At 47.0% G+C, this 13,919-nt stretch overlaps 1 protein-coding gene and 1 non-coding gene across 2 annotated transcripts in view; one reads left to right on the forward strand and one right to left on the reverse strand.

The window, feature by feature from the left end:
- Positions 1–13,919, forward strand: part of GDF6 (growth differentiation factor 6) — a 137,213-nt gene that overhangs the window by 85,011 nt on the left and 38,283 nt on the right. The window lies entirely within an intron of this gene.
- On the reverse strand, positions 7,440–7,530 carry LOC146831015 (small nucleolar SNORD12/SNORD106). The gene has a single exon (XR_014961770.1). It is a non-coding gene; the product is annotated as a small nucleolar SNORD12/SNORD106 (small nucleolar RNA).

Here is a 13,919-nt window from a genome sequence, read left to right on the forward strand (position 1 = left end):
TATATATATATATATATATATATATATATATATATATATATATATATATATATAAATCTATTTTCACTGAAAAAAACATAGGTTTCAGGCACGTTATAGTTAGAAATTAGCATTTTAAAAAACCTTAGAAATTCACTGAAAAAACCATAGGTTTCAGGGACGTTATAGTTAGTTGGACATTTCACTCGTACAAAACCATAGAAATTCGGCCGTTATAGTTAGTTCAGCTAACTGTAACTCGCGCCCCGGCAATGCACTGCTGATGACGTCACATATTACATCATTCATGACATGGTCAGTGACATCACTGATGACATCACTGATGACATCGTCCATGTGAATATCTGATGCACCTCCTCACACTCTAATATAACCTTTGATACACCCAGTAAAATGCAGACTACCATTTTCGAAACCATCGACACACCAATACCAGTTACTACATACGCACTCACTGATTCATAGGTCTACACATACATCCACTCATTCACCCATACAATCACTCATACATGCAGTCACTCATCAATACAACACTATCATATGCACTCATACACCTATACAGACCCTCACACACCGCCACTCATCCATGGAGTTACTCACACACCTAGACAGTCATGCAAAGAATCAATCACACTCCCATTTACTCACCTATACAGTTATACACACACCACCTCACTTATTTATACAGATACTAACGCATACTTACTCTCTTATACAATCACTGATACAAGTACACACTCATCCATACAGCCACTCTCACAATCACTGACTCTCAGACATTTATATACCCCAACTCTCACATACACTGCCTTTTAGATATGTAGTTACTTGGATATGTACCACTGAGACATCCATTCACTCACCAACATACCCATACATACACTCACCCACCCATACAGCTGTTTCCACATGCACTCTTGAACCCATACACCCAGTGAATCAATCACTCACACATCTATGCACAGAGTCACACACCTCCCACCCACCCACCCACACACTCAGCCTCCCATACAAATACTCGTGCAACCAATCAATAACCCATATAGACACTCATGTTGCTACTGACCAACCCATGCAGCAGCTTACACAACAACACACACACTGATACAGACATTCACACAGTTTAGTCACTAACCCATGCATTCAGTAATTCACATTTAATCACTCACTTATACAGTCAGTCAGGCACATACTAAATCCTCCATCCAAACACTTATACACCCACTCATTCTTCAATACACCTTGTCATATATATAAAACATATTTAAACTTTACAGAAACACACGGTCACTGGATGACATCATCAGTGATGTCATCAGTGATGTCACTGGCCATATCATGAAGGCCATGTCATGAATGATGTAATATGTGACGTCATCAGCAGTGCATTGCGGGGGCGCGAGTTATAGTTAGCTGAACTATCTATAACGGCCAAATTTCTATGGTTTTGTACGAGTGAAATGTCCAACTAACTATAACGTCCCTGAAACCCATGTTTTTTTCAGTGAATTTATAAGGTTTTTTAAATGCTAATCTCTAACTATAATGTACCTGAAACCTATGTTTTTTTCAGTGAATTTCAAAGGTTTTTTAAATGCTAATTTCTAACTATAACATCCCTGTACCCTATGTTTTTTTCAGTTTATAGGCTTTTTTGTTGAAATCGTGGAAACTACATGCTGCTATCGTAGTACATTTTATCAAGAAACACGTTTTCGTGTAATAGATAAGGTCCAATACTCTACCATGGATATGTTTACCATAAACCATTACTTTTTTCACATAGCAAAAAAAATCTTACATTTAAAATTTTATGTTACAAGCATGTCTATTTATATTTATATCCATACTTATATCTATTTATATTTTTGAGGCGATTTCAACAATCTGTATACATTCAAAGTCTATCTACTATGTCTAGTTTGACTGAGGTCACGTGAACGCATTCAATTTCTGCACTGTCACTTTAAAAATGGAAAGAAGCTTTGTACCTGTGTCATGTGATCAAGGTTCTTGTTGAACTGAAACGCGTCAGGACAGAGCAGGCAATAAACGTCACTTTTTTGGCACTATTAGTGGTCCGTTTCCTTCCATGCTGCAAGCTGTGGAGTGACGGAGTGCTGTGATAAACATATATATATATACATACATATTTACACACACACCCTTAGCTTTAAAGCGCTAATTTAAATGCAAGCTTTTGAGCATGGGATAAATGTTTTCATTTGGACTAATTAGGGTAATCCTCTTATCAGTCCGATTGCGATGAGAAACTGTTGGACTGTTTGAGGGCCGTACTTCAGCGAGCAGCACTATAGTCAGTGTGGTGGAAAGAATGGAAGCTAAAAGGAAGGGGATCATATATAAAGGAGGAAAGAAATACATCTGCAAAACGGATAACCAGATGTTAGGAACACTGGTGATGCACTGGAAAGCTTAGATGCACGATTGGTACAGTTTGAACAAAGGTTATAAAAAGAACCTTTCTGATATAATTACAAAATAGTGGTCACAGTGTACCTGCTAAAATACTGTAAAGTCACAGAGGAAAAAGGTGTGTGTTTCAAAGGGGCAGTAATCTATTTACATACTCCTTTATCAGAAGCAAACACTAGTGAAACAGGTTCTAGAGATAGTTCGTCCCAGGGCTTTAAGTGGGCCACGTCTCACCGGTGCTGAGCACGGTCAGTTTTTTAAAGGAGGCCTGGAAACGGGTCTCTATCAGGCTCTGTTTTGTGCACAGGTGGTCCGCTTTTTTCCAGACTGCAGTGACAGCAGGCACATTGATGTGCGCGTGCTCACACTGCTCACTTCTCATTAGTTGAGAAGTTACAGCATGATGTCATGCCAGGTGAGCATTGTAGGGGAAGGGAAATCCTTTAAAGAGTAATTTTTTCTCTGGATTTCCCTTCTCTTTCTGAAACTCAGGAGCAGCAACATTGTCCCGGTGTCACCAGGGCTTTAAGTGGAAGCTTTTTCAAAATTATATACAAGCCATAGTTGCTGCTTATTTATCTTATGCAACTAGCAACCATTGACAAAGCCAATAGTCCTGACTTGTTGTAGGTATGATGTTAATTGTTGTATCATTTATCTGGATGCAATGACAGAAACAGCAAAATACAAGTAGGGCGGCACACTGCTAAGCACAGATTTTTAACTTATGTGTTTTTAAGCCATGCCCTTAATTACATAGGCCACGCCCCTATGAGAGACCCCCCAGTTTTTTCATCCCACTTAAAGCCCTGGTTCTTCCTAATGTTTTGAGGAATGTGGTTAAAGATTGTTGGGTGGCACCTTTAACTACAGCTCATTGGCTCTTGTAACCCAGACATGTAAATACCTAGCACAAATTCTTCCTTTAAACAACTGAATTGACGCAAATTCATTTTATTAGGACAAAGTAACATTGGCCTGCAAATGCACCCAGTCGATCCTTGCAAAACACTGTGCATGCGATAAGTTGTATGTTTCAGGTGCGTTTGGTTTAGTCTGGCAGAACGTTAAACCATTTACCCAAGCAGTTAAGGGGCAGGGCAACGAGGTAACCCGGCCCTCTACAGCAGCGATTACAAACAATATCTCGGCTTATACCAGATTTCGGAGGGAGGGGGTGGGGTAGAAGGAGACGGAGCCCGGCAGATAGGGCCAAGGGTTTCTGAAAGCATTCCTCCCTTTCTCCTTAATCAGACACCCAGTAAAGGGGATAAAAGGAAAGGCAGCTTCTGAACAACAGGTTATACGTGTATCCTCTGGCGGTATTTTCACATAGCAAGGTGGTGTGGGTGGGTCATGTGGAGGGAAGGGGGGGTGCTGCCTGAGGTTTCAGTCCTGCTCCCTCCTGCCTACACCAGAGCCCTCCCCTGCTGCACTGCAGAGGTGCCATTTTCCCAGCTCCATCTTTCATCCGTCTGTACACACAACATGAAGGCCTGGGCCCGCTCCGCACTGACAGGTTCAGCACAACTGTTGTGGGTGGGAGGTTCACCGCGAGAGCACATTCCCGGACGAACACTCATTTCCGGCCCTCTGTTTACCTCCCCCGCCGGCCATCCAACCCACTCTCCGCAGGCACCACCTGACCAAGCTCGTCTTGAGGAGCCCCGCACCAACACCAGCTGCCGCCCGAGGGAACAGAACATTGGGTGGTTACTGCACTTACACTCAAGCATAGTTTTACGTGTACCAAAGGTATCCCGGTGGGAGCCGGGAGCCAACTGTGCCCCATAAATCACCAAGACACGTGATGGGGGGCGACAGCTTAGCTGCTCCTAACACCCCAGAGGGTAGCAAAGACCAGACGGAATCCCACATGGAAGTCATCTCACCAGTTGCTGGCAGGAGTGTTGGGGTGCTTTACACATGGAGGCGAGCCCTCTGCTTCTCACACACTAGGGTCGGATTGGTAACGTGGGCACTCGGGAAATGGCTGAAGGGCCGGTAGCCGAATTCCAGCTGTGAGCTGCTTTTTTGGGCAGCCTGTGGGCTGTCTGTGCTGATAGGATGCCGCCAGCGGACCAGTGGGTGCCTGAATGGCCTTTCTAGAGGCAGATGGGCGGATGTGTCACTCCCTTTCTTTCGCTGGGCCGGCCCATTAATGTATGCTGATTGAGCGGGGACAGGGGGCCTGAGCAGAAGTAGTCTCACTTGCATTCACGTGGGGCTCAGCAGTGTGAACTAATCTGTGCATTTTTTTCCCACCTAAGTCAAGTTAATAAAACATGCCCCTCACCCCCTTTCTTTTCATAAAACTTTGCTAAAGCAGTGTTGTGCAAAAAGGCAATATGCAAATGAGGGCCACTTATTTGGGTGTGCACAGGGCGATATTTTATCCTAATCCAACCCTGCCACACACCCCATGCTCATAGGTGTGGGAGAGAAGGAGGGGTGACAAGGCCAGAGGAAAGTGGACCTCAGAAGTGCAATAGGCCCCTCAGTTTGTTATGTAGTTTTGTAGAACCACCATCTGTGGAGTTTATCTTGGGGCTGGGCGCCACATCCAGGGCGGGACTACTCCAATGGCCAGGCCCAAGAATTCCAGATGTGAAGAGGAGGCCCTCATGAGTAGTGGCAAGTCACACAACGCTAGGAGCGATGTAGAAGGCCCAATGCCGAATCTGGTTTTCCCTGAGGGAGTCCACCCCTCTGCATCTCACACCCTGAGGCTTACAGGTGTGGTGTGGGGGGGCTGACAAAGGATCTGGTTTTCCCTGAGGGAGTCCACCCCTCTGCATCTCACATCCTTAGGCTTACAGATGTGTGTGTGTGTGGGGGGGGAGGGTCGGGAGCTGACAAGCTGAAGAAAGATGACATTTTCATCTCACACCCCAGAAGTGCAGGGGTCACCTCAGTAGGGGAGGTCTCTGAGGGTGGCTGACCCCTGCATTTCAGATCTCATATGTTGGCAGGCATTCAGAGAGGGTAGGCTTTCCTATAGGTATGCTGTCCCCTGAATCTCACACCCTCTGCATTACACCCCAGTTCTCATCATCAAAGTACTTTATTTCGGTCGCATGACAATAAAAGTGCAAATGCAATAAATACATACAATATATAACAAGCATTGGCATAGCCAATAGGTCTCGCCTTTGGGACCTTATAAGTATTTAGTTATGCAGCACAATATCCTTGGTGCAATAACATCAACTGTTGCATGGCTAAACATTTATAAGGTCCCAAAGGCGAGACCTATTGGCTATGCCAATGCTTTTTTTTCTTTCTCACAATCATCCAACACTGTTTGGATATACCACAAAATCAGCTAATAATGAACTCTCAACTGCCCCTGCCATCCAACAAGGCATATTAATTAATTTTATTTCTAGAGTTCTGAACTGCTAAAGGGGCTTTCCGGCGCCAAGTGACGTAAAAGCAGTGAACTATCAAATTCAGAACGATGTGTGTTGTTTATTCAACAAACAATCACATCCAAAACAAGATGGCTACTGTGTTGAAGGATTCCAAGGTAGGTAGATCCGCCGCCAAGAGTAGTGGGTATTAAATCTCCCCCTACCGTCAAAATGTGTTTACTGGAAATTCAAAACATATTATTCAGTCCTTTCCAACAGAAAGCTTTAAAAGCCTTCACGGCAACTTACATTAAACATAGCACACGTGCCCAACACTGAAGCTATAGATTCGACTGGTGAATGCCCTCACAGGCAGAGTGCTCATATCAGGAATTGTGGAATGGACAACCGTTGATCCCAGGCGAACTACATAAACCGCTAAGTCATTTGGCGCACACATTCATAATGGACTTCTGAGATTCTTGGTGAAGAGATAGGCCAGGCCATATTTTACAAAACATTATCAAACAGTGCATAGAATAAAACCGCGAGCTGTAACCACACAGTCAACGAAAAAAACAATACAATGTGGAAAAGAGCACCCATAGTCCAAAAATGCTGCGGTACATCACAGATTGTTTTCTTTATGTATTTATTAATTTTTGCAGTTTTATAAAGTGTGAATTTGACCCGGGCCGAAGGTATCAGAGCGCTTTACCTGAGCACCAGTTGCATTACACACGGACAAATTCTTTTTTAGGCATGGGGAGATTAAGTGAGTGGCCCAGAATCACAGGATGCTTGAGGCTCCGCCAGACTCGACACTGGTTCCCCTGCTTCAAAGTCGGCAGCTCTAGCTATTAAGTGGTGAATAAACAGCACAAATGTGCCCCCCTGCGCACTCCCTCACCACCCGGTGTGTTCCCTCACTTCAACAGATGACGCCATGTTCCCAAAATAACACAATTTGGACAGTGTCCCCGCCATAGAGCTACACAGGCCTTTGATTCCCCACCCACAGAATGACATGTACTCGCAGGGACGTGCCTACCATTGGTGCAGCAGGTGTAGTGGCACCAAGGCTCAGTGCCCTGCAGAGCCCACTGAAATCTGAAAATTGCTTTAACTAACACCTTAACAGCACTCTACCAGGGCTTGCATCGCGCCTGTGGCACCCTTGCTACGCTACTGTCTACCCGCCTAGTTTCCCCTCCAAACACACCTTACCTAGTGCCCAGTGTGCGCTTTCACCAGATGTGTTCTCAGCCTGAGCTTCTCTCAAGCATGTCCTGGGTGCCAGCTTCCATCGGCAATGCGCTCAGAGTAAACTTCACTCAGTGTGAGATCCTCTGAGCAATGCTCTCGATCCGAGCTTCTTCGAATAGCGCTCTAAGTCTAAGCTTCGTCGAGCAGTGTTCACTTCTCTCGGGAGTTGTTGTGTCGGACTCCTCAGAGTGAGCTTTTCTCTGCAGTGCCCTCAGGTTGAGCACGAGCTTTCCTCGGCAGAGACCTCAGCCATGCCTCCAGGGCAAGCTGCCCTCAGCGGCGCCCACATTCCATGCACGAAACTGGGAAGGGAGTAGATTGTAAGAGTTAATAAGCAGAAGAAAACGAAATGCTACACAGTAGGCACAGCACATGGGTAACATTGTTGCTTTTTCAGACACAACTGGCAAAAATGCTCCCAAACTCAACAGAGTCGATCTGATGGAAAAAAAAGTTCAGTCACAATGAAAACAAGGGCGCGTGCCTCGCGCAAGTAGGGGGTGGGGGAGTGTGGCTGAGAGCAGGCAGCGTTTCCCTTGTGGGAGCGAGCGCAATAATTGCTAACATATGGCGCCGCTCGCTCTCGCAAGAAAATCGCCAAGCGTGCACGCGTTGCATTGAAAGCAATGCAACGCGTGAACGCTTTTGCCTGCAAAGCTGAATCGATTTCAAGAGGTCTCTTTCCTACGCAGCGTATGCGCACTGCGTAGGCGAGACCTAAAAATAGCAGCCGTCATAGGTACACAGTTCGATGACCAATGAATGGCCAATCATACTATCAAGTGAAAGCCAGTCCCGTTAATCACACACACCTGCTGTGGCCATGAGCTCAGCAGGACAATGCAGCAGGTGCCAGTACCCATGTCCCACCAACTACATGCTGGCAGGGTGGAAGGAATGGAGACTATGTAGATCAGGCATCAATAGGGATGGGGGAAGTCCTCAACAAAAGAAGGACACTACAACCATAGCTCATATGTTCTGGGTGGGTCAATGACAGCCGGTTCGGCTGTCCCGAGGATGGCGGTGGTAGTATGCATCTAGTGTGCACGCCACAGGGACTCTGTCCCCCTATATCTCACACAGATGGGAGAGGCGGAGCAAGTTCTGTAATCAATAACAGTGGCCGCGATGACGCTCATGTTAAATAGCTCCTTTGTGAGCCTCAACTGCCCTTCTGGGTGCATTACATGTAGACAGTAACGTTTCAATACCAGGGAGGTGGGGACACCGCCAGCCCCCTCACCGATAATCTTTCTGATGTCATTAATGCTGGCAGTGATCGAACCACACAGAACCCTCTGACAGCGCTGTTACTGGGCGAGGACTGGAGACGGGTACGAGGCTGTCGCCCCCTCCCTACTCTGAGACAGCACCATCTATCGACGCCGCCATCCCCTGTAGGACCACGGCTCTCGAACCCCAGGCAAGCAGGGCCGGTGACATGTGTGCGGAGCCTCACACCGCTGACGGCCGGCACTACAATGGCAGGAAAGGGACGGAAGTTGTCCTCCGTAGTCTCCCAGGGATTTGCTACAAGTCGAACAATGCCTTGCAAGAAACCGGGCTCCACAGCAAACAAGCTGCGAGGGGGAAAAACCCAGGCAGCACACACTCACCCACGAGGAGAAACCACTTAACACCTAGGGGCCGATTCCAATCCTGGAAAAAGGCTGTACAAATCATTGTATGGAGCGTTTTTCCGTACGACTCGTACCCGATAAACTTTTCTTACAACCTAGGAAGTACGATTCGTACAGAAAACCTCTTTCCATTCAAATCGTACAAAAGACCATACAGCTAAAATAAACCAACGATTCTGATCCGGAACAGCTTGTACGCGACGTCTGTACGTATTTAAGCAGCGGTTTCCGGCCCAGCAAGTGCGATTCGTCCCTACGGCACTCCGTACGGCTCTTTTCTTACGGGAGCCAAAAACAGCCGTAAAAGCAGAGTCCCCAGGGGTACGAGTTGTACAGGCATACACCCCCGTGCGTTGTGTATGTACGGTGCGTACCCCCAGTGCGCATGTACTGTGCATACCCCCAACATCGTGTACCCCAACATCACGTACCCCAACATCGCGTATGTATGCACCGTACATACGCGATATTGGGGTACGCGAAGTTGGGGTACGCGATGTTGGGGTATGCGATGTTGGGGGTACGCACAGTACATGCACACTGGGGGTACACACTGTACATACACAACGCATGGGGGTGTATGCCTGTACGACTCGCACCCCAGGAACAACTTTTCCCGGGATACGAGTCGTGCAAAGTTCGCTTCGTAGCGGGTAATGGCATTCCCCGTGTACGGGATGTTTTCCGTACAAATCGTAAATCGGAAAGCCGGTCCGGATCGTACTAGTACGGTTGGACTGCATTTTTACATTTTGTTCGGAAAAGTGTCCGGGTCCGTCTCGTACAACTTTTCCCAATCCGATTTGTACGGATCGGGCCGATCCGTAATATCGGATCGGGAAAAGTTGTATTTTTCCCAGACGAATCGTACTTTACGGGTCGGACGGGACTTGTATGATTTGTATGGAAAAATTTACTGATACGAGTTGTATGGGGAAAAAAAATACAGGATCGGAATCGGCCCCCTACTGTCAGGAAGAGCAGACAGTAAGCACAAACTGAGCCCCTCCACAGGTGTTCATGGGTGGCTCACCGAAGGGCTCACAAGTGGGGCAACACAGAAGGCATCAACAGGCACCACCAACCATACTCCGAATCTACAGTAGCATCACACAAGGCACAGAGTGTGAGATGCGCGCGCTCACCGCCCGACGTGGAAATATACAAATGATAACAAGACAGGGTCCATGGATGTAAATCAGCACAGCAGCCCCAGTAGTGTAGGAGGGCACACAAAGCAGGAATCAGGAAGAAAGGACACTACATAAAGTGTGCTACGTAGTTGGGAGATGTGCCACCGAGGTGGGTGCATATATCAAGCAGCCTGTACTACAGGTGAATGTATTCGGCTCCATTCGGAAGGAGTACACATATACATACTGCACACCAGGCTGGGAGTGTAGGAGGCAGTGACTGCACTGGAGCAAGAAGGGGGCACTATATCAAGGGCGCACACAGCTAGATGCATATACCAAGCTGGCGTTATCATGGTGGCACACAGCTCGGAGGAAGCATATGCCAAGCTGACCATATTATATGGCGGGGGCGTGGCTACCATTGGTGAAGCAGGCGCAGTGGCACCGGACCCCAGACTCCTAAAGGGCCCAATGAACCTTGACATTTCTGCATTTTTCTAACCTAGTAGCAGTCAAGGAACAATTTTCCTTGCTTGCACCCGGGCTCATGTCTTAATTGCCTCACTACTGGTGGTATATGGCAAGGCGACTAAACCACAGCTGAATATACACAATGGAGAGAACGTATCCTGGGGCAAGAGGGGAACACAATGATGGGAGACTCACAGGTACATGTGCACAAACCCACATCCGGTTGGCAGGGCACAGCTGGAAGCACACATACAGCTAGCTGTCACTGTACACGCTTGTTGTAAACATTACAGCGATGATCTCTTGTACTCGGAATAATACAAGGCCGGGCAACCTAGGTTAGCACACACGGTGGAGGCAGCAAGCGAACAGTGGAGCACACAGAGATGAGATCATATAGCCATCAGGAGCACGGCACCATGGGTCGGGGGCACCAGCCCGTGTACAGTGCGGTGTCCAGAAGGACCGGTTGCAGCCTCGTCCACATCGGGGGCCACTTGCTCCGTGTACCAGTAGGGAAGGGGATGATCCTCCCACGGAAGACAGAGAGCACAGCACACCACGGCATCTTACCTCCAGAGCTCAGGCCCTGGTGACGCAGGCGAGCAGCAACAACAGCGTCAGCATCGCGCTGCGCACAGTTCGGCTATCCGGACTCCAAGCATCGGCCCGGCGGATCTAGGGCGGTCCTGCTGGGGCTGCGGCTGAGTAGGCTCAGAGACCAGACACACTGAGGCGGGGCAGCGGCCAGGAGGTAGGCAGGGCAACAGCCGGGCTGAGCGAGGCAGGCACAGCTCTCCTACAGGCATCGTCGGCTGATCCTCTGCACTTTCCAACAGCGACCTCTAGCAGCCAGACACAGCACTGGAGGCAGTGGGGGCAGAGCGGTGTGCACCTCACCGGGAGGGGAGGGCGGTGCACGTCTCGCAGTCAGGCACGATAGACACATTACTGCCTCACCCGTGGCCGGGGGCGGGCGGTGCTCAGGTATCTGCCCACCCACCCTCTATAAACGGAGTTTCATTAATATGAACAACGCATCTGCAGGGGAGTACCGCGCGCATCGGTATATCTCTTTAGCTGAATTGCTGCTGGTTACCTCAAGAAGCAGTTGTGCTAAGCACAGTGGGAACGATCCAAAACTGATTTTCTCTTGATGCGAGGCACAAGATGGCTGCCAACACTTCCTGGTTTGAAGTGTTGGCAGCCAATTAGAGCCAAGCTTGTGCTCGGGGGTTAGGGTACGCCCAGATATATATATTTTTTTCCTTTAATAGCTCAACAACTACTGAACGGATTTACACCATTTGACACAAGCATTGGCATAGCCAATAGGTCTCGCTTTTGGGACCTTAAAAGTATTTAGTTATGCAGCACAATATCCTTAGTGCAACAACACCAACTGTTGCATGGCTAAACACTTATAAGTTCCCAAAGGCGAGACCTATTGGCTATGCCAATTCTTGTTTCTGATGGTGTTGTTATTTGGCTTCAGACAAAGTATTGACTGCCATTGTCCAAATCCTTTCCTGCTATCCCCTAGCTTATATGAAGCTTGGAGGAAGACAGGAGGAAAGATTGCAGCCTAACATCACAAAAGAAGCAACAATAATTATCCACAGGAATACATTGTGTATGATGCACATTGTTAAAAAGATGAAAGAGTCAAGCTCATGGCTTGGAGACTCAGCATCTTTCTAGCAGGGGGCTTGCTTTGGATATGCAGGGCAACGCGGCACAGTCCCGCCTCCTTTTCTCCCCAATAGAAAAAATGGGCGGGGAAATGAGCGGAGCTTTTATTCCATTCCTCGCAGAGCATTGCACGCGCTGCCCAGGCTCAACCTAAAAACACACAGAGCGACGCACCTCTCTGCGACAGAGCAGAGCACAGCTCTTCTGAAGAACCAGCTCGAAGAGGTACAACTGACTGACTGACCATGGTCTGGGAAGGGTCATTTCTGTCCAGGATGACCAAGATGCTACAAGGATCACAGCATAGCTCTAGTCTGTGGTACTCCAGGGACAGGCCACCTAGAGAAAGATTGCATGGAGACATTCTAACAAAATGTAAACAACTGGTTACACATTCTAGAAACATGATGGAGATACAAGCATCAAAGTGAGAAGAGAGTGTTGCTTCCGATAAACTGAGCTGGAGTTTAGGGATTTTCCCTAAAACTACACCTTTCTGAAACAGGAAACCCTTTAAAAACCATCACTAGAAAGACGAAACAGGTTATGAAACGTTTGGCTCAGCACAAGTAAAGAGGTCTGTGCATAAGACAAACAAATGAAATCACGGAAATAAACAGATACATTTGAAAGATACTAAGAATGGAACATATTTAGTACATATTGGGAAGAGTTTAAAATGAAAAAATAACATTACCACTGAAAAATAGATACAATTTATAATTAAACTAGAGATAAGAATTAGCAATTTCTAATAAAATTACATGCACGTGGATTGACAGATGAGGAATTAAATAATGAATTGAGGTGAAAACAGAAAGGCGTATTGAATCAATACTGAATTGTAAAAAATAATTATATATATATATTAATTCACTTAAAGAGCTACAGCAATCCACAACTAGCACAACAGGAGAACCTCTGGTTTTCAACACATTTCAAATTGTAGACACTAAATCGTTGGCATAAAAATATACATGCATGAACTGCTTGTATTGCAATGACACACCAGTTTTAGTTACATACCAAGGATTTGTATAGATCTTCGCATGCTGCTTATACGTTTTGTGGTGCAGACACCATGTCTACTGCCGGCTTATGTTAACCATGGATTCATCCACACAGAGGTGCCGATTAGGATCCTGGAAAAAATGTCCCCGTACGACTCGTATCCGGTCTTTTTACCGTACGAATCGTACAAGTGCCGTACAAACTGCCAAGTGCGATTCGCATGGGAAAAAGTCCATACGAATCGCATTGGGAATAGTTCCCCACACATCCTCGGGTCAGAAAATGTGTCCGACACGTCGCCGGATGATTTACCATACAAATGTGAAAAGTGAAGTCCGACCGCGCAAGTACGATCCATCCCGTGCGTCCGATGTTACAACCGTGTGGAAAAAACACCGTCCACACCGAACTCCCATAGCAACCATGGAGACATGTGCCCGCATACGCGCCGAACACCCCCCCCAGCCCCCGTGAGTACGTGCCGAACCCCCCCGTGTATGTACACCCGTGTACGTACGAGTCAAACCCCCACCCGTGTATGTACACCCGTGTACGTACGAGTCGTACCCCCACCCGTGTATGTACACCTGTGTATGTACGAGTCGTACCCCCACCCATGTATGTACACCCGTGTACGTACGAGTCGAACCCCCACCCGTGTATGTACACCCGTGTACGTACGAGTCGAACCCCCACCCGTGTACGTATGACTGTCTATTCCTCTGTTGGCTTTAAGATGTTTCAAATCCGCTATAATCGCATCGTTAAAAACATATATATATATATGTATGTATGTATGTATGTATATATATATATTCACACAAAAAAACCATAGGTTTCACACACGTTATAGTTACGAAATAGCATTTAAAAAACCTTACAAATTCACTAAAAAAAACCATAGGTTTCAC

This window comes from Triturus cristatus, chromosome 5_1, assembly GCF_964204655.1.
Source record: "Triturus cristatus chromosome 5_1, aTriCri1.1, whole genome shotgun sequence".
Lineage (NCBI taxonomy): Eukaryota > Metazoa > Chordata > Amphibia > Caudata > Salamandridae > Triturus > Triturus cristatus.